The 24,593-nt window shown below is 43.3% G+C and overlaps 1 long non-coding RNA gene across 1 annotated transcript in view; it reads left to right on the top strand.

Annotated features, from left to right (window-relative positions):
• The window catches only part of LOC123478144 (uncharacterized), a 78,895-nt gene that overhangs the window by 33,820 nt on the left and 20,482 nt on the right, over positions 1-24,593 (top strand). Inside the window, exons 2-3 of the long non-coding RNA XR_006653276.3 lie at positions 10,858-10,905; positions 15,452-15,590. This is a non-coding gene — a long non-coding RNA (uncharacterized lncRNA). The remainder of the gene's footprint in view (positions 1-10,857; positions 10,906-15,451; positions 15,591-24,593) is intronic.

Consider the following 24,593-nt stretch of genomic DNA (forward strand, 5'->3'; position numbering starts at 1 on the left):
GCATTCCAGAAGTATTTGTTGAAAGAAAGGGGGAAAAAGGAAGAGCAATTTTAGGTTCATCTATTCCTCTTGGATTCTCCCAGTGTTCATAATTTCCCATAACCATTATCAGGGGCATCCTTTAGTCTAGAGCAGCAGAAACTAACTCTGGGGCACTCACAGGACTCAGTGACTGTCTCCATCATCGTTTTTGTGCAAGACAACTTGCAGGGGGTGGGGGAAGGGAGAAAGGTATAAAGTTGAGGGAAGTAAAATAAAATTAGGCATCACAATTAAGACACACTGAGAGGCATGCTGCCTAGGAAAGTATTGCTTTCAAGAGCTATGGGGATTTGAGTAGTAGGATACATAGTCTTTGGGACCAGAACATTTGTCCATCCTGCTTCCATTCCCTTTTGCCGCCATCTTTCCTCCTCGGTATCCCCGAGTGAACTGATGTTCAAGGTGCCAGCATCTTGTTTCCTTCAAGGATAGTAGTGATAAAAATAATATTAATAATAAGACTAATGTTGTTGAGCACTTATATGGTGAGCCATATGCACCATCATTTAATTCACAACCTTGTGAGGCAGGTCTTACTATTAGTCCCCATTCTACATGTGAGGAAACTGAGGCTCAGGGAGGTTCAGTAATTCATCCAAGGCAGCACAACTAGTGAATGTCCAAGGCAGCACAGTGGGATTGAGAATGAGCTAGAATGATATAGTAGTATATTAATTTAAAAATATTAGATTATACACAACATTGCTTATAAATAATAAGGATAGCAAGTAATATAGTGCAATCCCAAGAGCAATGCAAAAGTCAGTCCCACTGACTGACAGCTATAAATGCCATCTGAGGCCATCAGTTTTCCATGACCAGAAAATATACAACATACCAATTATAAAGACAGTGACAGTTTTAGAATTGCTGGGTCTTTGATTTGAATGTTCTTTTGTATGTTTAAAGGGTAAATACTCTAGGAAATGGTGAGGCCACCTGTTCTGTTCAGTGGAAAGACTCAGTGGGCTTAATGAGTTGAGGGATAAGAAATGGCCACCATGACCAAAGAGGGTGCAGGGGTGTCCAACCCGCAGCCCAGGATGGCTGTGAATGTGGACCAACACAAAATCGTAAATTTACTTAAAACCTTTTTTTTGCTCATCAGTTTTTGTTAGTGTTTGTGTATTCAATGTGTGGCCTAAGACGACTCTTCTCCCAGTGTGGCCCAGATACGCCAAAAGGTTGGACACCCCTGTGAGGATGTGTCCCAGGAGTCAAGATTCCTTTGAGTTTGTTTGTTTATTATTTTACTGAAAGGTAAATCATGTACACGGTACAAAACAAAACAAAAAACAACCTAACCACAAAACTATCTAGAATAAAAAGTAAGCCAGCCTTCCCTTCCTGTCTCCCAGTCACCCCGTTCCTTTTCCGAGAGGTGGCTCTGGTCTTCAGTTCCGTGTGACTCATCCCAGTTCTCTGCTTAAACAGGCATACAGTTGAATCCAGGGCTACACAGGGTTTTCCTGTTTCCAGAGCCCATCTGCTTGTGTCTTCTCTTCTGATCCTCTCAGCAAACAGCCCAATCTCGTGAAAGGAATTTGTTGATCAGCTCTATGCTTGTCTGCTTCACAGCATAGATCCGGGGTGCTGAGACATTTAACGGGGTCTGGTGTTTCTCCCACAAGTAGCTGCTGAAAAATCAGAACACAGAATGTCCCCTCTGGTATATAGTCATAAGCCTCAAATAAAATGGACAAGCATTGCCAAGGTTGGCTTTTAAAAATGTAGTGATACTTGAATTTCCCTTCATGCGCATGTTTCTCTACTCCTTGGCGGGCTCTGATGCCAGCTGTGCATTGCCGTGGTCTGGAGAAGGACCTGTGGGTCTCCCCTGGCAGATGTTGCCACTGTTTTAGCCTGAGGGCCCTGCAGGCAGCCTCTGGCAACATTTTTAATTTAACGTCAAACTTCAACTTGAAATTGAAAAAGGGGGGCGGGGAGAGTGACAAGATGTCAATGTCTTGGAACTGAGCAAGCAAGACTTGAAAATGTACCCAGTCTGGATTGCTTTGAGCTGGGGGAAATTTCTTGTTCTTTGTGGCCACTAAAAATGACTGTACCCCATTAAAGGGACCCTAAGGGATGCTGGGAGAGCTCAAAGAGAACACTCTGTCTCAGCAAGAGTTCCAAATTGTTCTGAGCCTTTTAAATGAAGGCAGATGAAAAGCTGTCCATGATATATCTTCAAGTCAAAAGGCAGGTTGCAAAACAATACATAAAAAGGCCCCATCTTTGGGAAAAAATATTTGTGTGAAGGAAGGCACAGCAAAAAGTTTGAAAGGCTATGCCCTTGAAATTCATAGATCTAAGATCGTATTTTTTTTAATTTTAATTTTGTATTGTTATTCAAGTACAGTTGTGTGCCTTTTCTCCCTATCCCTCCACCCGACCCCAGCTGAACCTCCCTCCCTCCCCCACCTCCACTGTCCCCCTTGATTTTGTCCATGTGTCCTTTATAGTAGTTCCTGTAATCCCCTCTCCTCACTGTCCCCTCCCCATTCCCCCCTCCCCATTGTTAGATTGTTCTTAACTTCATTGTCTCTGGTTATATTTTGTTTGCTTTTTTCTTCTATTTATTATGTTCCAGTTAAAGGTCAGATCATATGGTATTTGTCCCTCACTGTCTGGCTTATTTCACTTAACATAATGCTCTCCAGTTCCATCCATACCAATGCAAAGGGTATAAGCTCCTTCTTTCTCTCTGCTGTGTAGAATTCCATTGTGTAAATATACCATGGTTTTTGGATCCACTCATTTGCTGATGGGCACTTAGGTTGCTTCCAGTACTTGGCTACTGTAAATTGTGCTGCTATGAACATTGGGGTGCACAGGGTCTTTTGGATTGATGTTTCAGAGTTCTTAGGGTATAATCCCAGCAGCGGAATTGCTGGGTCAAAGGGCAGTTCCATTTTTAGTTTTCTGAGGAAATTCCATACTGTTTTCCACAGTGGCCTCACCAGTCTTCATTCCCACCAACAGTGCACTAGGTCTCCCTTTTCTCCGCATCCTCTCCAACATTTGTTTGTGGATTTGTTTATGTTGGCCACTCTGACTGGTGTGAGATGGTACCTCATTGTGGTTTTAATTTGCATCTCTCTGATGGCTAGTGAGGCTGAGCATCTTTTCATATGTCCCTGGGCCCTCTGTATGTCTTCCTTGGAGAAGTGTCTGTTCAAGTCCTTTGCCCATTTTTTAATTGGGTTGTTTGTCTTCCTGGAGTGCACTTGTGTGAGTTCTTTATATATTTTGGAGATCAGGCCCTTGTCTGAGGTATCATTGGCAAATATGTTTTCCCATACTGTTGGTTCTCTTTGTAATTTGGTGCTGTTTTCTTTAGCCATGCAGAAGCTTTTTATTTTGATGAGGTCCCATTTGTTTATTCTTTCCTTTATGTCCCTTGCTTTGGGGACATGTCTGTGATGATGTTGCTGCATGGAATGTCTGAGATTTTCCTGCCAATGTTTTCCTCTAGGATTTTTATGGTATTATAACTTATATTTAAGTCTTTTATCCATCTTGAGTTTATTTTTGTGTATGGCATAAGTTGGTGATCGAGTTTCATTTTTTTGCACGTAGCTGTCCAGATCTCCCTACACCATCTGTTGAAGAGGCTGTTTTTGCTCCATTTTATGCTGCTGCCTCCTTTGTCAAATATTAATTGACCGTAAAGACTTGAGTTTATTTCTAGGCTCTCTCTTCTGTTCCATTGGTCTATGTGCCTGTTTTTATGCCAGTACCAGGCTGTTTTGATTACAGTGGACTTGTAATACAGTTTGATATCAGGTATTGTGATCCCTCCTGCTTTGTTCTTCTTTCTCAAAATTGCTGCAGCTATTTGGGGTCGTTTATGGTTCCATATAAATTTCTGAAATGTTTGTTCTATATCTGTGAAATATGTCATGGGTACTCTAATAGGGATTGCATTGAATCTATAAATTGCTTTGGGTAGTATGGCCATTTTGATGATGTTAATTTGCCCAATCCATGAGCATGGTACATGCTTCCATTTGTTTGTGTCTTCCTTAATTTCTTTCTTCAGTGTTGTGTAGTTTTCTGAGTACAGGTCTTTTACCTCCTTGGTTAGGTTTATTCCTAGGTACTTTATTTTTCTTGTTGCTATGTCAAATAGGATGTTTTTTTTCCTGATTTCTGTTTCTGCAGTTTCGTTGTTGGTATGCAGGAATGCCTTTGATTTCTGAGTATTGACTTTGTATCCAGCTGTTTTGCCAAATTCATTTATTAGGTCGAGTAGTTTTTTTGTGGAGTCTATAGGGTTTTCCATGTACACTATCATGTCGTCTGCAAACAGTGACAGTTTCATTTCCTCCTTTCCAATTTGGATGCCTTTGATTTCTTGTTCTTGTCTGTTTGCTGTGGCTAGGACTTCCAGTACTATGTTGAATAGGAGTGGTGAGAGAGGGCATCCTTGTCTTCTTCCTGATCTTAGTGGGAAAGCTCTAAGGTTCTGTCCATTGAGTATGATGTTGGCTGTAGGTCTCTCATATATGGCCTTTATTATGTTGACGAATGCTCCCTCTATTCCCACTTTGATGAGTGTTTTTAATCAGAAATGGGTGCTGTATCTTATCAAATGCTTTTTCTGCATCTATTGATATGATCATGTGATTTTTGTCTTTGCTGTTGTTGATGTGATGTATTATGTTTATTGATTTGCGAATATTGTACCATCCTTGCATCCCTGGGATGAATCCCACTTGATCATGGTGTATGATCTTTTTAATGTATTGCTGGATGCGGTTTGCCAATATTTTGTTGAGAATTTTAGCGTCTATGTTCATCAGCGATATTGGCCTGAAGTTTTCTTTCTTCGTTGTGTCTTTATCTCGTTTTGGGATTAGGATGATGCTGGTTTCAAAAAAGGAGTTTGGGAGTCTTCCATCAGTTTGGATTTTTCCGAATAGTCTGTGAAGGATAGGGGTTAGCTCTTCCTTAAATGCTTTGTAGAATTCTCCTGTGAAACCATCTGGTCCAGGGCTTTTGTGTGTTGGGAGTTTTTGGATGACTGCTTCGATTTCGTCTGCTGTTATTGGTCTGTTCAGGTTTTCTACTTCTTCTTCATTCAGTTATGGAAGATTATATTTTTCTAGAAGTGTGTCCATTTCACCTAGGTTTTCAAATTTCTTGGAATACATTTCTTCGTAGTAATTTCTTACACTCCTTTGTATTTCTGTGGTATCAGTTGTAATCTCTCCTCTTTCATTTCTAATTGTGTTTAGTTGGATCCTCTCTCTTTTTTTCTTGATGAGCCTACTTAAAGGCTTGTCAATTTTGTTTATCTTTTCAAAGAACCAGCTCCTGGATTCATTGATCCTTAGAATTGTGCTTTTAGTCTCTATGTCATTTAACTCTGCTCTGATCTTGGTTATTTCCTTCCTTCTACTTGCTCTAGGGTGTCTTCGTTGTTGTTCCTCGAGTTCTTGTAGGCGTAGGGTTAGGTTGTTTGTTTGAAATGTTTCTATCTTTTTAAGGTAGGCCTGTATTGCTATGAATGTCCCTCTCAGGACTGCCTTTGCTGTGTCCCATAGGTTTTGGGTTGTTGTGAGTTCGTTTTCATTTGTTTCCAGACAGTTTTTGATTTCTTCCCTAATCTCGTTCTTGACCCATTCATTGTTTAATAGCATGCTATTCAATCTCCATGATTTTGAGTGTTTCAGGTTTTTTCCTTTGGGGTTGGTTTGTAGTTTCAGTCCCTTGTGGTCGGAGAAAATGCTTGATATGATTTCAATTTTCTTGAATTTGTTGAGGCTTGCTTTGTGTCCTATCATGTGGTCGATCTTTCAAAATGTTCCATGTACACTTGAAAAGAATGTGTATTTTGCTTCTTTGGGATGAAAAGCTCTCTCTATATCTGTTGAGTCCATTTCATCTAGGGTATTGTTACGTGACACAATATCCTTCTTGATATTTTGTTTGGAAGACCTGTTCATTTTTGGCAGTGGGGTATTGAAGTCCTCTACTATAATTGTGTTGCTGTCAATATCTTTCTTGAAGTCCTCCAAGATTTTCTTTATGTATTTGAGTGCTCCTATATTGGGTGCATATATATTTACAATGTTTATGTCTTCTTGATGGATTCTTCCTTTGAGTATTAGGAAGTGACCTTCTGGGTCTCTCTTTATGGCCCTTCTTTGGAAGTCTATTTTGTCTGATATGAGTATTGCTACCCCTGCTTTTTTTCCTGTCCATTTGCTTGGAAAATTTGTTTCCAGCCCTTCACTTTCAGTCTGTGTAAGTCTTTTTTCCTGAGATGGGTCTCTTGTAGGCAGCATATGTGTGGGTCATGTTTTCTTATCCATTCCGCTATTCTATGTCTTTTGATTGGAGCATTTAATCCATTTACGTTTAAGGTTATTATCGATAGGTAGTTATGCATTGCCATTTTTTCCTACCTGTGTTCCTCTCTCTTTCTCTTTTCTTTCCTTTCCTTAAAGCAGTCCCTTTAGCATCTCTTGCAGAGCTGGTTTGGTGGAAGTGTATTCTTTTAGACTTCTTTTGTCTGGGAAAGTCTTTCTTTGGCCTTCTATCTTGATTGAGAGCCTTGCTGGGTTAAGTAGTCTGGGTTGCAGGCCTCTGGTTCTCATTACTTGGAATATTTTTTGCCATTCTCTTCTGGCTTGGAGCGTTTCCATTGAGAAGTCAGTTGCTAACCTTATTGGGGCTCCCTTGTATGTTACTTCCTGTTTCTCCCTTGCTGCCTTTAAGATCCTCTCTTTGTCTTGGAATTTTGCCATTTTAATTATGATGTGTCTTGCAGTGGGCCTCTTTGGGTTCCTCTTGGTTGGGACTCTCTGTGTTCCCTGGATTTGGGTGACTTTTTCTCTCCTCAGATTAGGGAAATTTTCCATCATTACTTTTTCAAACAGGTTTTCTATCCCTTGCTCTTCTTCTTCTCCTTCTGGTATTCCTATTATACGGATATTGTTACGTTTCATGTTGTCCTGCATTTCCCTTATTGCCTCTTCATTCTTTCTGAGCCTCTTTTCCTTTTCTTGCTCTTTCTGGGTGTTCTTTTCTACTTTGTCCTCAAGCTCGCTGATCCGATCCTCTGCTTCATCAAGTCTGCTTTTCATTCCTTCTACTGTGTTCTTCAATTCAGAAATTGTATTCTTCCTTTCCTCTTGGCCCTTGTTGATAGTTTCTATTTCATTTTTCATGTTGATATAGTTTGCAGTGAGTTCATTGTAGTTTCCCTGTAGTTTCTGGTAGTTCTCTGTGAGCTCAGTGAGCTCAGTGAGCTTCCTGATAACCACTGCTTTGAACTCAGTATCTGATAGTTGACTTGCCTCTTTTTCAGTTAGCATTCTTTCTGAGGCTTCCTCCTTTCCTTTCATTTGGGGATTGTTTCTTTGTCTTCCCATTGTTTGTGAGACTCTTCTTGTTAGCCTCTGCTTCTTAAATTGATCTGTTCTGACTCCCTGGGTTTATGGTATGAACTTCTATGGTAGAATGCCAATGGGATTCAGTGGTGCTGTCTCCTTAATCTCCTGTGCTCACTGGTCTTGAGCTGACGTTTATGGGTGTAACACGGTCTAACTCCGGCCTTTTCAGCACTCCGGGTTTTATTGTCTCACCTGTGGGAAAAAGAGAAAAGGTGGGGGGGGGGGGGAGAGAAGAAAAAAAAAAGAAGGGAAGGAGGGAAAAGGGGAATAGAAAAGGAAAGGAAGGAAGGAAGAAGGAATAAAGAAAGATCGGAGGCAAGATAAGAAGGAATTTTAACAAAAATTAAAACAAAAGAATAAATAAAAGAAGGCAGGAAGAAGGAATAGGAAAGGTAAAGGATGGAATGAAGAAGGAATAAAAAAAGAAAGAAGGATAGGAAGGAAGAAGGAATTCAGGGGGAAAGGAGGAAAGAAAAAGAAAAAAGTCTTCTGCTGGCTTTAAACTGGTCAGTTTAGTTCTGCTGGTCTTCCTGTCTGTGGAACTGGGAGGGGGTGGTTGGAAGGGTTGGTTTCACTTTTCTCCCTTCCTGAGCCACACTCTTCGCTGTTGTTCAGCCTCTAGTCCAGTTCCTCAGGGTCCTTCTGCTCACCCCTAGGCCTTTAGTTCACCAGTTGTGCTGTCCTTGAGTTGCACCCGTTAGGGGCAACTCACACTCCCCCTTCTTGCTCTTTGCTGTCTTAGATGCTAGGGACTGTCAGTGCTGTTATGGGGTAGTTCAGCCCCCTACTGGGTGGAGTCTTTCCAGGGAATGCAGTCTCCCCTAACCCTGCAGCTCCCCTCTGGTGGGTGTTCTGCCTTAGTCCTAGAGAGTCAGCAGGCCCTGCAGGGCTCTGTGCGCAGGGGCTAGGTAGGAGTTGTTCAGAACCGGTGCTTTTAGGTGTGGTGGCTCACAGGCAGCCAGGCCATTGATCAGCCGATCTGCTGCTTTGGGCCTGGGTGGAGCTCGGCCCGGGTGGTCCGCCCCTCTGGGCCTGAGTGGTTCGGCGTGGGTGGGTCCGCCGCTTTGGGCCTTAGTCATGCTGCTGGTAGGTCTGATGCCTTGGGCCTGTGTGTGGGGCAGCTAGCCTCTGCTCCCAGTGCGCACCCACCCGAGGTTTCAGGTGTGGGCGGCCAGCTGGGGTTTCAGGTGTGGGCCCCCAGTCCGCTAATCTGGGTGCGCACAACCGGGCTTCAGGAGAGCGCAGGGGCTGCTTATCCCATGTTCACAGTCCAGGGGCTGAGGGGGGGAGGGGCGCCAGAGGCCGAGGCTGCTGCGGAGAGTTCTCTAACTAGCCGCTGAGTGCCTCTATTTTCTTTTTCTTTTTGAGAAATTCTTCCTATTCAAGCCCCCCTGGTCCAAACAAGCACCTGGCTGCTCACACAGCCCAGCCTGGCTCTCTCCCAAGAATCCTGCAGCAGACGCTCGGCCCGGGCCGGGCTTCAGCCATCCTGGTCCCCGCGCTGGTCCCAGGGACCTTATTGTCCTTAAGCACTCTTCTTACCGTCAGAGCTTTCAATGTCCTCTATCTTTGGTCTCCGATCTTCATATATGCTGGAATACCGTTGGCTGTTCGCTCTGCTCCTCAGATCAGCTAGGTGTTTCACTGGTGTTGAGGGGAAGTGGACTCCACTCCCACCTATCTCACCGCCATCTTCCTGTCTCAGGGTATCTTTCAGATCTGGATTCTTGTTCAATCGATTTAACAAGATTTCCTATCTTGTTCACACGATAAGAAAATTCTAAGATTGATCACACCCTCCTTAGAGTGGCCACCTGTATTATGTTTTTAATTTCTTCTTCATAGCTTTCTCTACAGTCTGATTTTTTTTTGCAAAAACCCAGTATATTACTTTTATAACCATAAAACTGTGATCTGTATAAAGTTTGAAAATACAAAAGATAACCAAGCTGGCTTCCTGTGACCCCCTGCCCCATCCCCACAACCCAGTGCCCACAGATTTCAAAACAGAAAACAGCAAGTCCTCCAGTACCCAGACAGGTGGGCTTAGAGCTCAGATCTCAGCTACAGAGTTCAGGGGGCAGCATTACCCAACTAAAGGCAGCATTACCCAACTAAAGGGGTCCATTTGCCTGAGTGCATCAGAGCCCAATAAGACACAAACAGGAGCTTGTAGCAAAGAAAGTAAGGGTTTATGTTTAGGGACTGGTTCATGCCTGGAGACAGGTGAGCCAACGCTCAAAGACCTGGCTCCCCATGGCTTCCGGGGGGTGGGCTAGATGGGCGGAAATCATTGATCATGGTGACCAAGGGAGTCAAAGTCCTGGTCAGGGCCATGGTCTCTACTGATTGGCCCTCACTAGGGTAGCTGATCAGTGCACATCTGTTCCTGAGGTGAGCCATGGTGTCACCTCATCTGGTGTCACCACTTTCCTGGGCCTGGAGCTGACACACAGCTGAGGCCTAGATGTTTTCTGTAGCAGGAATGAAACTGTCTCTGGAGTCAGCAGACCAGAGGCTTTGTTCCTGAGGTTATCTGATGCTGATTGGAACCTCACTGTCCTAGGGGCTTCATGATTGAGGGAGTGGCCATGCCAGGGAGAAGGAGGCAGGTGGGTCAGAGTGCAGGGTGAGGCCAATTTGAATCAAAAGGAAAGGAGAAAATGTCATTTTACAGAAATGACATTTCTGCATGGTCACACTAGTTCACCCAGCAGAGTAGCATAATGTGGGCAACACGTCAGTATCAATAGCTTCCACTGGAACAGAACTTCTCAGTTAATGGTTACTTTCATGGCCTTATTTGACCTCATAGCACCTTTGGGAAGTATACTGAACAACCATTTCCCCCCTCAAATTACCTGTGAAGAAACTGAGGCTCAGAGAAATTTAGGTGGTAAGCAGTAGTCTTGGACTGAAACCTTGTCTTCACTCTTGAAATCCATATCATTTACGGCCACGTACTTTAAGATGAGTAGCATGCAGGAACAATTTTGTGAATTCCTGAACTTCGCTGCTCATTTGGGGAGTGATGAAAAAACTTCCCTCTGGAACCAGAAGTGTACACTTAGGCATCATTAAAGGCAGAGGCTTCTGCAGGGAATACTTTATCAACCTGCTGGAGAGAGATTTGATGTTCTGAATAGTTTTATCCCACAGGCCTTCAAGAGAGATTGGCAGGATTTTCAGAGACGGAAATTTTGGCAGGGGTTGCCTCTTGTTCTAGGTTTCACTCTGGCACCTAGCCCAAGCTTGACACAGTGTGACACTTGTTTTGATGAACAAAGGAATGAATGAATTTGAAGCAGAGTTTTAGGGGAAGGACAACCTTCCTCCCTTTGCCCAAACTCTGAAACTGGTTTACCACGTGGCTCACCAATATCCCTCTCTGCTCCTCATCTCCTTCTAGGCGGACACCCTGAGTGCTGAGTAGAAAGGAGTGGAATGAAGGGTAGAGGTAAGGAAAATATTTTTTTTAAGTATGCTAAGAAGAGAGGGGTAGATGGTAAAACATCTCAGATGTTAACAAAATTAATCCATTTGCTCCCCCATCTCCCAGAAAAGGAATGCAATTTCCCCTCAATTCTAGGTGCTCTGAGCACTAACTATAAATATAAAAAATGAGAAATGGAGTTGGTTGTTGTCATTTCAAATACAAATGGGCATGCACACTCAGCCTTTATGGCTAGATAACTTCCACTTCCAGTGCACTGTGTTTATTGGCTTTGACTTATTGATAGAACATCCTGGGGCCTGGAGTCCTCCTTTCCACAGAGCAAAGACACCATCAGCAACCACTTTCTCTTCTCAACCCATGAATAATAATGTGTGCGATGATGACCATGTTATTATTATCATTTGGTATTTAGCCAACGTCTTTCCCCGAAGTACTGAAAGCACTTTATAGGCATTGCCTGATTATTCCTCACAATACCTCCCTGGGGAGAGGGCAAGAACAGAGATTTGATTTCCATTTCACTGAGAGGAGAAGCTGAGACCTGGAGCGATGAAGGGGCTGCTTCAAGGTCACCTGGAGAAACTGGGCTGAGGTTAGGAGAAGAACCAGGGGCTTGTAATGGCTGTTTAGGGTGCCTTCCCACCCACCCCAAGGGAGAATGAGTCATTAGCTCATGCACTGAGTTGCAAGTGTAATAGAACATTAAAGGGGAGGTTTTGGCTGAGGCACATTCTAAAGTGAGGTGCTGGAACAAGATACAAGCATTTTCAAAGTAGGTGGCTGAGAAACCCCTCACTCACCTCAAGGGTATACGAGAGCCATTAGCTGGAGATTAGAGATTTTTGAAGAGGATTTCTTTACCCCAAGGGAAGAGGTGGGGCTGTATTTTACTCTAAGCCCAAGGGAAAATGCTCCAAGGAGACCACTCGAAGAGCTTAAAATGAGTCCTTGGCTGTCTCTGGTGTACAGCAGACTGGTGTAAGCTGTGTCTGAGAAATCTAAGGAGTGTGTGGTTGGCTGGAGTGGCGTCTGGTGCTCAAGGGCAAGCTGCAGCTTGGGAAATAATTGCTCTTCTAGAGTTGAATGAAGCAAAGGATACATGAGTGTTTGCCATGATCAGATGTGAACCATGTGTAAGAGAATATGGGCGTGGAGCCACCTTCGATTCTGCCCAAGAGAATCAGCAGAGGAGGTGAGGGGACCTTGGCAGGAAAAAACCTGAAGTGGAATCAAAAATTCTCAGGGGCTACAGGTGGAGCCGTGAGCCATCAGCCAGCACAGAAATTCATTCATTCATGTCAGGGAAACTGAAGGAGCAATCAGCATTGATGGGCATCTCCAAAGAACCAGAGAAAGCCTCTCAAAGAGTCAGATCCTGATCCATGTGGCTCAGTTGATTGGGCATGATCCCACAAAGCAAAAGTGTGCCGGTTCAATTCCTGATCAGAGCACATGCTTGGGTTGTGGGTTTGTTCCCCAGTTGGGGTGTGTGGGAGAGGCAACCAATCAATGTTTCTCTCACACATTGACGTTTCTCTCCTCTCTTTCTCCCTCCCTTCCTCTGTCTCTATTAAAAAAAAAAGTCAGCCTCACACTTCTGCTAAGTCTAGCATTAGCATTGTTGAGGATTTTACTGCTCTTGTCACCTCTTCTTCCTCAGCCCACCCAGCCCTGCAGGAGTTTGGGTTGGGGGTGGAGAATTAGAAATACTTATAGAGGTCAATTACATTCCATTTTCCAACTTCATGTCTAAGGGGGCAGGGGCAGTGAACATTTAACTTTGTCATATCAGATTTAGATATATCATTACAGAGTGATGGTGCATCTTAATTACCCAACTGAGACAATGTTTTATGAATTAGGGTGAATAAAAGTGTCTTGAGAGTAAACAGAGAAGTCAGGAGATCTGCCTAAATTTTTATCCAGTGGCAGAACTCTTCCCACAGTGAAGATTTGTCAGGGGTGTCCAACCCACGGCCCATGATGGCTGTGAATGTGGCCCAAAACAAAATCGCAAATTTATTAAAATGTGAGATTTTTTTGTGATTACATGTCACAATGTATTTAATGTGTGGCCCAAGACAACCCTTCTTCTTCCAGTGTGGCCCGAGATGCCAAAAGTTTGGACACCCCATAGAGAGAGGGTCAAAATTAAATTACTTTATGATTATATTCCATGAGATGTTCTTGTTTAACAAAATGATTATATAAGTTTTCATGGGGTCAAGAAACACTGCGATGCTGCAATCCGTGATGCTCAGCATCATTTATGCCCAGGTCTATCCAATGTCACAATAGCAGCTATCATTTCAAAGCATCAGCTCTGTGTTAGGTACTAACAAAGCACTTCACGTACATCCATTCATTTGATGCTCTCAGTGGCCTTAAAAAGTAGATTTTCTCTTCCATTGTCAGATAAGGAAACTGAGGCGAGGGGATGTAAACTGAACTTGCCCATAGGCACACAGCCAGTGAAGTGGTGGAGCTAGCATTTGCACCACATCTGTCAGGCTCCAAAGCCGTGCTTCTAAGCCATGCTGTCGCCCACCTTCGGAATCTTGCTGTTCTGTGTTGCTTTAATGCCCAGTGTGCCTCCCAGCTCTCGAGGCACACACTTAAACTTCTAGCCTCTGCACATTGAAATCACAATCTGAAACCAGCCCTGAGCTCAGAATAGTCTCTTGGTACATAGTTGACACTCAGTAGGTAGCTATTAATTGGCTGATAACACTCGTATACAAGTGTGTGCTTTGGAGTCAAACCAACATCAACCATTTACTAGCTCTGTGATCTTGGGTAAATTACTTACTTCTCTGCCTCAGTTTCATCATCTGTGAAATGGATTGATTATGCCTCCTTGGGGGGCGGGCAGTGTTGAGGATTAAATAAGCCTGTTCTCACTCTCTAAGCCTTCCATAATTATTTGTTGAGTGAATCACTTAGTCAAATGCTGCCTTGTGCTGTTCCTTATTCACACGTTAGTATAGATCTGAGGACCTCCTCTGGCCACCATAGGATTCGTGTGTAAGCGTCCCATCCCCCACAGGCCATCCTGGGGAGGAAAAGGATCAAATCCTCCTGGCATTTTCTGTGACTGAAACACAAATATTGAAAAGTCAAGTTTCTGCTGGACTTGGGAACAGTTCAAAAATGGATCCATGCAATGAAATAGAGATTATATTTCATTTACATATCCAAATGCTTGGAGTAAGGTTTCCAACTGTGGGAAAATTAAATTGAGGCTCCTTCCCCTGAGCTACAAGGCTCAGCATCATCTGGGACACGCCACATTCCCCAACTCATCTCTGACCTTGTATCAGTTCTTAGAACATGAGAACTTCTTCTTCCAGCTGCTGCAGATGTTGGCTGCTACTGGTTCACATACTTGTATTCTTCTTGCAAGGTGTATCCTGGGTTGCAGAGAGCCTCTTGGTGGGAGATGCCTAGGAGGTTGCACCCCTCCCCAGGAGTGGGCATGGCATGGCATCTAGCTGACTGCTGAGGGTCGCAGACCAGCCAACCTTCTTTGCCTGCGCAGGCCACCTCTGAGATGCAATTTATCCTGCAGAGCCAGCAGGGGGATCAGGTGTAGGCCAGGCTTTTCCTAACCCCATGTCTTCCCTGCTCCTTCTCCTGCCCTGTCTTCCTTCTCTCCCTCTTCTATGACCCCCCACCATTTACAGGTTTCCTCTGAGGGCATTACCTTCATAAATCACCTGCACATGAATTCCCATCTTAGCCTCTGTGTCTGGAGAACCTGACCTCTCACACAGACAGTGTTGGGCGTGGGGGAAGGAGGGGGGGAAATGGAGAATAGAAGCCACCACTGAGGCAGGGACCCCACCTACCTCTTCCTTGTCCTTCCCACCCCGATCCAACTTCACAGATGCCACCAATGTGCCCCTCAGGACTTCATCAATTATTGAGGGGGGTCTGAAAGGAGGGAATGTAAATGAAGATGAAAGATTCCAGTGGACGATGGACAGGTCCCACTGCTTGGGGAGGACCTAAGCTATTGTGTCTGGAAAAAAAAAGCATTTTAGTTTCCTGCTGTGAGAAAGCTCCAAATGCTTTGGAGGCTGAAGAAGCAGTTTTGACAAAGACAAGAGAGAGTGGGTGGGGCTGACAGGTCTCTTTCATCCTCCCCTTACCCCCAACTTTTTGCTGATCAAGAGGCAGGTGCTGTAAATCTGCTGGCAAAGGGCTGAAATGCCACAACTCTCTTTTCATCCTCCCTGTTGTTTTTTGGAGACACGCAGGAGTGGGAAGCAAGCCAGATTCCAGCTGTTAGGAAGGTGGCAGCCTCCAGAAGCAGGGGCACCTGGCCAGAGGGAGTGTAGCCCTGGCCCTCAGAAAGAATGGGCAGGCTTGTGTGGGGTGTGAGATGTCCCTTTCTCCTACTTCATCCTCAGAATTATGTCAGGCACTTGCAAGTGAAGGATGAAGGGGAACAAATTTAGCAAAATCAAAGCAGGTACACTTATAGAGGGATATTTCCATGAAGTGTTTTCTATCAAAAGCAACTCTCCCCCTTTCTCTTTTGGAGGTCTAAATGTCAAACAATGGCATGGATCTATTAAGAACTTATAATGACGGACGCAAACACTGAAGTAGACACTGAAATAAATCCCAGGCCCAAACTGAGAAATGCTCAGAAGTGGATTCAAACCAGCCCAGGAATCCAGGTATGCCAAAGACAGGGACCTTCCATCACCTCTGTGGGTGGGAGTCCAGATTGATGTCACAGGCTTGATCAGAAAGCTGGGGGGACGCAAGCTCCTTGAGAACAGGGGTATTGTCTGTCTTCTTCCTCAGTGTATCTCCAGTGTCTGGTACCTAGAAGGAGCTCACTCAGTATGTGTTTCTGGGACAAAAGAATCAATGGGCAAGGTAAGTGCAGCAACTTCAGATTCAGTTGATAATCCAGTTCTTTTTCTTACGAGTAAGATTTCTTGGGCAAGATATCTTGAAACTTCTGAACTTTAGAATCCTCAGCTATAAAGAGAGAGAAAAAGTAGAATCTGCCTCCTAGGTTTGTTCTGACATTTGAACAAAGCACGATGTAAGCTCAGTGAACAGAGTAAGCACTGGCAAATGGCAATTAGTAAGACTTGTATTTTTTTTTATGACAAATGAACTATTAAGTGAGGATATTGCAGCAATAAAAACCGAACTCCAAGGAGATGAATGAATTAAAAAAATAAAACAGCCGCAGCTGGGGTGGCTCAGTGGGTTGGGTGAAGGCCCACAAACTGAGAGGTCGCTGGTTCGATTCCCAGTCAGGGCACACACACGCCTGGGTTTACATTTGGTCCTCAGTCGGGGCACCTATGGAAGGCAGCCAACTAATGTCTCTCTCACATCAGTGTTTCTTTCTCCCATTCTCCCTCCCTACCCCTCTCTAAAAATAAAAACTAAAAAAAGTAAAAAATAATTAAAAATGAATGAATAAAACACAAGGCAGTAAAATCCCAGTTTTCCTGGCCAATAATTGAAAAAGTGCTAGAACAAAACATCATTCTTCGTTGTCAAGAAACCTAAAATAGTAATTTTGAAATAAAGGAGGCAGTAATGTGTTACAAAATCAAATGTGTCTATTCACATCTATTTCAAAATCTTTGAAAAACACTATTACGTGTTCAAAATCTTCACTATTCAAAATCTTTGAAAAACGCTTTGAAAAACACTATCTTTGAGAAACACTATTAAGGGAAGAAAGCAAGTTATCTAATTATGTAGTGTGTGAATTATATCTAATTCTAATCCAAATTTAATATAAATGTATTCATTTATAATAAAAACTAATGATTTAAAAGCATCCCATTCAGCTTTGGTATTTTTTAAATTATATTTTACTGATTATGCTATTACAGTTGTAGCAATTTTTCCCTCTTTGCTCTCCTCCAACCAACACCACCCCCACCCCCACCAGTCCCCACACCATTGTTCATGTCCTTTGGGTCATATGAATACATTCTTTGGCTACTCCATTTCCTACACTGTACTTTACATCCCCATGGCTATTCTGTAACTACCTATTGGTCCTTTTTTAAAAAAGATTTTTATTTATTTTATTTTTATGCAGAGAGGAAGGGAGGGAGAAAGAGAGGGAGAGAAAAATCAATGTGTGGTTGCCTTTTGCACACCCCCTGCTGGGGATCTGGCTTGCAACCCAGGCATGTGCCCTGACTGGGAATCAAACCTATGACCCTTTGGTTCACAGGCCAGCATTCAATCCACTGAGCCATACCAGCCATGGCCCTATTAGTACTTCTTAATCCCTTCACCTCTTCACCCATTCCTCTAAACTCCTCTCCCATCTGGCAACCCTCAAAATGCTCTCTGTATCCGTGATTCTGTCTCTGTTCTTCTCGTTTGCTTAGTTTCCTTTTTAGATTCAATTGTTTGTAGAGATGTATTTATTGCCTAAAATGGTCATAGTTTTGATTTTCTTCCTTTTCTTAAATAAGTCCCTTTAACATTTCATATAATAATGGTTTGGTGATGATGAACTCCTTTAGCTTTTTCTTGTCTGGGAAACTCTTTATCTGCCCTTCAATTCTAAATGATAGCTTTGCTAGGTAGGGCTTGGCTATAGGTCCTTGCTTTTCATGACTTTGAATACTTCTTGTCAGTCCCTTCTAGCCTGCAAAGATTCTTTTGAAAAAATCAGCTGACAGTCTTATGGGAACTCTCCTGTAGGTAACTTCTTTTCTCTTGTCACTTTTAAGATTCTCTCTTTATCTTTAACCTTGGCATTTTTATTATGATGTGTCTTGGAGTGGGCCTCTTTGTGTCCATCTTGTTTGGGATTCTCTGTGCTTCCTGGACTTGCATGTCTATTCCCTTCACCAAATTAGGGAATTTTCCTTTCATTATTTTTTGAAATAGATTTTCAATTTCTTGGTCTTTCTCTTCTCCTTCTGGCACCCCTATGTTGTGAATGTTGGACCTCTTGAAGTTTTCCCAGAGCCTGCTTGCACTATCCTAGTTTTCTTTTGGATTCTTTTTTCTTCTTGTTCTGATTGGCTGTTTTTTGCTCCCTTGTGTTTTAAATCATTGATTTGATTCTTGCTTCATCTACTCTATTGTTGTTTCCCTATAAAGTGTTCTTTGTTTCAATTAGTGTATCTTTTGTTTCTGACTGGATATTTTTATGCTTCTGAGGTCCTTACTAAGCTCCTTGAGCATCCTTATAACCAGTGTTTTGAACTCTGCACCTGATAGATAGCTTATCTCCATTTTTTGTAGTTCTTTTTTTGGAATTTTGATCTGTTCTTTCATTTGGGCCATGATCTTTGTCTCCTCATTTTGGCTGTCTCTCTGTGTTTGTTTCTATGTATTAGGTAGAGCTTTTATGACTCCCTGGCTTCGTAGCATGACCTAATGTGGTAGGTGTCTTGTAGGGTCCCGTGGCATAGCTTCCCCTATCACCCAAGCTGAGTACTCCAGGTGTGCCCTCCATGTGGGCTAAGTACACCGCCCTCTTGTTGTTGAGCCTTGGTTGCTGTTGGCAGGTCAATGGGAGGAATTTACCCAGGCTAGTCACCTGCAAGGACTGGTTGTGACCAATGACCACCAACCTCTGCTCTCTGTGGAGGATCAGCTGTGCAGGGGCAGGTTGGTGGTGCTCTGCTGTGGTCTGTAGCTGTCCACTGGGTATGCAGGCTCTGGAGTTTCCAAGGTGATGCAGGCCAAGGTCAGCCCCTACCTGTGTTCTGCCTAGGGCCACCCTGCATGAGCTATAAATCAATCTGAGATGGCTGCTACTTGTGCTGGGCTTGGAGATTCCCAGGTGAGGCCAAGCTGTGAATCTAGGCTGGCTGCTTCTTGTGCCAGGCCTGGGACCACTTAGCAAGAGCTATGGGGGGCTGGGTGCTCACTGAGGCCAACTGTTGCTCGTTTGAGGGGATTTAGGAAGTTTTGTGAAGCATGAGCCAAAACTAGCCATTCATATGGAAAAATCACTAAGGTGGACCCATAAGGTGGGTGGGATGGTGTCTCAGGAGATCTCCAAGGTGGGTCAGACAGTGTTAATCAGGTTGATGGAGTCTCAGATATGGCACTGGCCTGCTATCCCTGTGGCTCGGTGGGAGGAGGGTTCAGAAAAGGGACAGTGGCCTCTGCCTACCTTTCTGACTGGGAGAAAGCTGTCCCCCAGTTATCACCTTGATGCCAGACACTTCAGTTCCTCCCTGTATGTCACTGGTGCCTTTCAAGCTGCTGTCCTGGTGCTGGAGCTCAGAAGGAGTGAGCCTGAGTAGGTGAGTCTGTGTGGGGGTTCTTCAAAAGGAACTGCTTGGGACTCCACATGTTTCTTCTACCAACTCAATCCATACTGGTTTTTGCAGCCAGAAGTTGTGGAGACTTATCTTTCTGGCACTGGATTCCTGGGCTGGGGTGCCTGGTGTGGGGCTGGAACTCCTTGCTCCTGAGATATCCCACCTGAATTATTATCTACCACACGTGGATGTAGGACCAGCCTGTTCCACATCTCTGCCCCTCCTACCAGTCTGGATGGATGTGGTTTCTTTAATTTTGTAGTTGTCAGACTTCCATTCAACTCAGTTTCTGACAGTTCTGAGTTTCTGACAACTAACTGAGTGTTAGTTGTAATTTTGATGTGGTTGTGTGAGGAGGGGAGCCATGTATGCCTATGCCGCCATCTTGACTGGAAATTCAGCTTTGTTTGTAAAGTGAAATACTTATTTCCTCACACAGATTTGATGTGATATGTCTGAGAACCTATAAATATTCATAGCTAGCACACAAACTACATGTCCATATCCATATAATAATTACATTTCATCCCCAAGCTGGGAGATACACCGTTTTCCTCTGGAAAGAAAAATCATTAAAAGGTAGTTGAAAATGGAAAAGCCAACAGTCCCTTAAATAAAAGTTGTAGCATCCAGAGGGGCTGCCAGTCTAATAAATTGTTTGTTTAACTGGTATGGGATGATGAGGTTGACAAGCCAACATGAAGCTTAAAAAGGAAATCTGCCAAGGAGGCCGATATGCCTGGGGCTCAGGCTGCCTCTGGTGCCTCCATCAGGCATGATGAAATTCTCAGAAGTCCCACACACTCTGCTGGAAGCAAAGGCATGATCCATGGACTAGTGTCAGTCAGAGATCCTGCCTAGCCCCTTCCGACTGCAGGCAATGCTGACCTGGGGACCCAGGAGGTTCTTTTCTACGTAATGCTGCATCTGGCTGCTTCATCTCTCTGAGGCCCTCCAGGTGAAGACATCTCAAATGAGAGTTCAGGATCTTGAGCAAGGATGCACACAGTCACAAGTGCCTTCATCTTGCTCACTAGCTGTGATCCTCAAAATAGCTCATGTGTTCAAAGTTGACCACTGTTTTCCAGGTACTATATGCTAAAAGAATCCTATAGCAAATTCTGTTGTAAAATGCTTTAGGAAAACTCCTTCCCCTTTTACAATTATGGGGTGGAGTCTGGCAAACAAGGAGCACTCGCCAAATAGTGGGGAGTGGCTTAGCAATGAAGTGCGTGGCCTTCAGAGGCAGACATAATGCACTGGCATTCAGGTTCTGCTGTGGAGTTGAGTAGCAGTGTTTATCCTCCCTAAGCCAGCGAATAGAGGAATCTTCATTTCTATCACGGGATTGATACTATTTGCCCTATAAAGGAGCTAAGAGCATGGAGTAAGCATGGGCACAGAGATACAGGGAGCCCTCATTAAATGCTAGTACTCGATATCATTGATGCTCCTTGAAATAGGAGAGACACCCTGCGGGATCAGCTGAGTCAAGGCCATAACTAATACAGGACTGAAGAGGAAGACTCTCTAGGCACATTCAATTGCTCCTTCCCTGCCCCACAGCCTTTGCCTGAACCTCTGTGAAAACTGTTTTTCTGCTCTTCCTTGGTTGTTTGCATGTCTGTCTTCCCATATGCACTGGAGCTCTTCATGCCTTTCATTAGATGTTGTTTCACTAGGACCCAGCACAGTACCTGGCACATACTAAGTATAGAACTGAATTAATTCAAATTGCAGCTTTAAATACTCCCAAAGTGGTTTGGGGCATCAAGAAAAGGGGAAAGGAGACCCCATAGGTTAGGATTCTTTTATTTGTAATAAGCCAAATTGGCTCAATCTAAATTGGCATAAACACAGGTAACTGGAAAGTCTGGGAGTAGAGTTGGCTCAACTGATGCCACCAGGAATGACTTCACTCCTCCTATCACTTGGAAGTTACTTTCTCTGGTTGGCTCCATGTCAAGAGGCTTTTTTTCTTTTTTTCTTTTGCCTCTGGCTAGCAAAATGGCTGCAGAGCTCCAGGCCTAAAAGCTTCTCAGTTTCTAATCCAGCAAGAAAAGAATCAAGAGTGTTTGTCCCATCAAAAGACTCATTGCAACTTTCAAGTAGTCCCATGTCCATCATCTGAGGTGATGGTGATGTGTTAAGTTGATTGGCTTAGACCTGGGCTGTATTCTCCCTGAGGTGAGAACAAGTCCCCTTTCATCATGAACTGAGATTGGAGTCAGTGTGCATTCTCTGGGCTGATGCTTGTTTAAAATGTAGCTAGGATTTTGTTTTTATCAGGTATGGCCAGGTCAATACATCAGGAGACAACAGCCATTGGGATCTGTTACCCACAGATCTCAAGAGGAGAGGACATGCCACACCATACAGGGCCACCTGGGGAAGCACCAGGGGACAGAGGAAAAAGCATGGGTGAAAGCCTTTATTGTTGTTTTCATGGGAAAGAATGGGCAAGGAAGCCTGCAGAGCTGGGCAGGCTTAGGATTGGATAGTATGACTGATTTGAATAATGTCAGTGGTCTCTGGGATATAGAGATCGTCCCGAGCAGTCTGGTACCTGGCCCTGGGGTGACTAGGGCAAGCACATAGTGTCCAGGACTGTAGGAGCCTGACAAAAGGAGGTGGATGGGGCTAGGGGTATGTACTCAGGATCAGTTTACATATTAAAGGTGTGCACGAAGGCAACTTATTTGCTGTTTCTAGGAATTAGCTACCCCTGGAAAAGGCAGTCCTACCCCAAGTCCACAAAGCCCCCAACATGTCAAAGCATCATAAAGAATAGGAAATTAACAACATGATTAATACAGTACCAGTTGTCAAAAAGCCACAGATATCGACTGCAAAGACCAAAGTCTTATATAGGGATGTCATTTCATTCATTTAGCCATTCATTTATTCACTCATTCATTTATTTACTCAGTATTTATTGAGCATCTCTGGTGTGCCCCGCCCGGAACTAACTAAAAGGGACATAGAAGTAACCAAACCAGACATGCTTCCTTCCTGTCCTCCTGATAATTATGGTCATTAATCAAATAATTAGAATTCTTAAGACTGCTTAGTTAAGTCCTACCAGATCTACCCCACGTGATATGGGATCCATTAATTCATTTTTAATCCACTTATTTATTTTAAGTTCTAGTGAGATGTTTGGTGTGGAAATATATTCTGGGCCCGGGGAAGAAAAGATGTGATACTCAGAAACAGAAATATCCCTCAAGCAAGGATAAGCCTTCAGGATGTGAATGGCATTTTAGAGACTACAAAATGCTTTACATATTCTCCTTTGTTCCTCACACTATACCCAATTAGATAGAAATTATTATCATCTCAGTTCACAGCTGGGGAAGCTGAGGTTTTAACAAGAGGGGACGTGATTTGCCAGAGCATTTATAATCAGCAAGTGGCCAAGTTCTGTTCTCTTTCCTCTTTACTGGAACCTTCCAAACTGTGGGACACCACCCCTCCCCCATTCTCCAGGCAGTAGCACACAGAGATAGCATCAGAATAAATGACCTCAACCAGTGAGAGGTTTATTTCCAGTTCAATTGTCCTTCAATTCTTTTGTGCTCGCAAGTATATCTTTAACACCTTTCACTTGTTAACACCTTTCTCTCTCTTTCTCTCTCAGTCAAGGAAGGTTGGTCTCAGAACCTTTAGCAGGTAAACTACATCTACAATCTAATAACATTGTTTTGCTTTTTATGACAAGCGATATTGTTTTTTCATTTATGTTGGAGATACTAAGTTTTCCTTTGAAATAAATTTATTTTTGAAGAAAAAAATGTTGATTTAGAACAAACACTAAATAAATAATAATATGGGTGGTTTGCTGGTATGTGCATATCATGAAAACAGTGCCCAAACAGCTGCCACCTGGGAGCACTGTGTGGGCCAAGCAAGCAGGAAGGAACTCCTGGAGGGGGTAGAAGGTTCTTCTCTCTTGCCCAGGTGGGACCAGGCCTAGGTCAGGTCCTGCTGCGTGTGGAAGATGTGGTCACGAGCCTGAGTCGGGCAGCAGTTCTCAAGTCAGGGCCCCAGACAGATGCCAGTCCAAAATGTTTCCAAATCCTTTGTCAGAAAAAAAAAAAATAAGGACAATGGGTATATCAGTACAAGAATGCAATTTTTTTTTCTTTAGGTAAGAATGACCTTTTTTCCTGGAATTATCTTCTTTTCTTTTCCTTTTTTTTGGGGGTGGTGGTGCAAGTGCATGTGTGCTAAAATGCTCAATCTTTAAGATGAAGGGATTAAAAAGTACAAATTGGCAGTTACAAAATAGTCACAGGGATGTAAAGTACAGCAGAGGAAATAGCGTCAAAACTACTGTAATAACTATGTACAATGCCAAGTGGGTACTGGAAATATTGGGGGGAACACTTTGTAAAGTACATGATTGTCTAACCATGATGCTGCCCTCCTGAAACTGATACAAAATAATATTGAAAGTAATCTGTAATTGAAAAGTAAGTAAATAAATAAATAAATGCTCCTTCTTTAGTGATTACTTGATTGATGAAAGTAGATGACCATTGTTTATTGGATTGGCCCAGTATCTTTACTTGGCAAGACGAATAGATGGTGATCTTAACCACCCTGTCTTCTATTTTTTTTTCCCTATATATCACTGCACCTCCATTCTAGGAGACTTCAATTGCAGGAAACTGCTCGCCTTGTATTGTAAGAGGAAAAAGGTACTGATAGACCCAGCATTATAACTGTGGTCTCTAGGAGTGCAAAACAGCCAGCCATAAATCCTTATTGAACCCAGGCGCTTCTGTTTATCATTGAAGAGATCCTTCTTTCTCTCCAGTGTAACTAAATAAAGACAGGAGATTAGTGAAATAAGATAGCTGTTAAATTAAAGAGGAAAAAAGTTCAAGTTTCAAGGAGGCTGTTACAAAAACAAAGGAATATACAAACCAACCAACCCCCAAACTCCTAGACTAATAAGTAGCTCTCAGTGACCTTACAGACCATCTCACCTGAGATGGGCAAGTGACAGCCCATTACAAATGACGATGCCACACCCTCTCCTGACTCTGCCCGTGGAAATATGAACTGCTATGGTCATGCTAACTCTCACTGAGCAATTCCTTTTCTATTCATTTGCCTGAGAAAATATCATCACTGGGCACAAATAATTAATTATAAGGATGCTTATCAAAAACATCACCTATAGTAGTAAAAAGCTAGATAAAACCTAAATATCCAAGAGATTGGGTAACTCAGGGCACGTTGATACACTAGAATATTGTGTGAATACATAAAAACATTCGATGTTGTGTAACGATGTTAAGAACCCACTGTTAACAGAGAAAAGCAGAAGAGTGAAAAGTACAGAACACTAGTTACAGCATGATTGAATTTTTGTTTAAAAGACTGGTACAGTACATC

Source organism: Desmodus rotundus, chromosome 10 (assembly GCF_022682495.2).
Source record: "Desmodus rotundus isolate HL8 chromosome 10, HLdesRot8A.1, whole genome shotgun sequence".
NCBI lineage: Eukaryota > Metazoa > Chordata > Mammalia > Chiroptera > Phyllostomidae > Desmodus > Desmodus rotundus.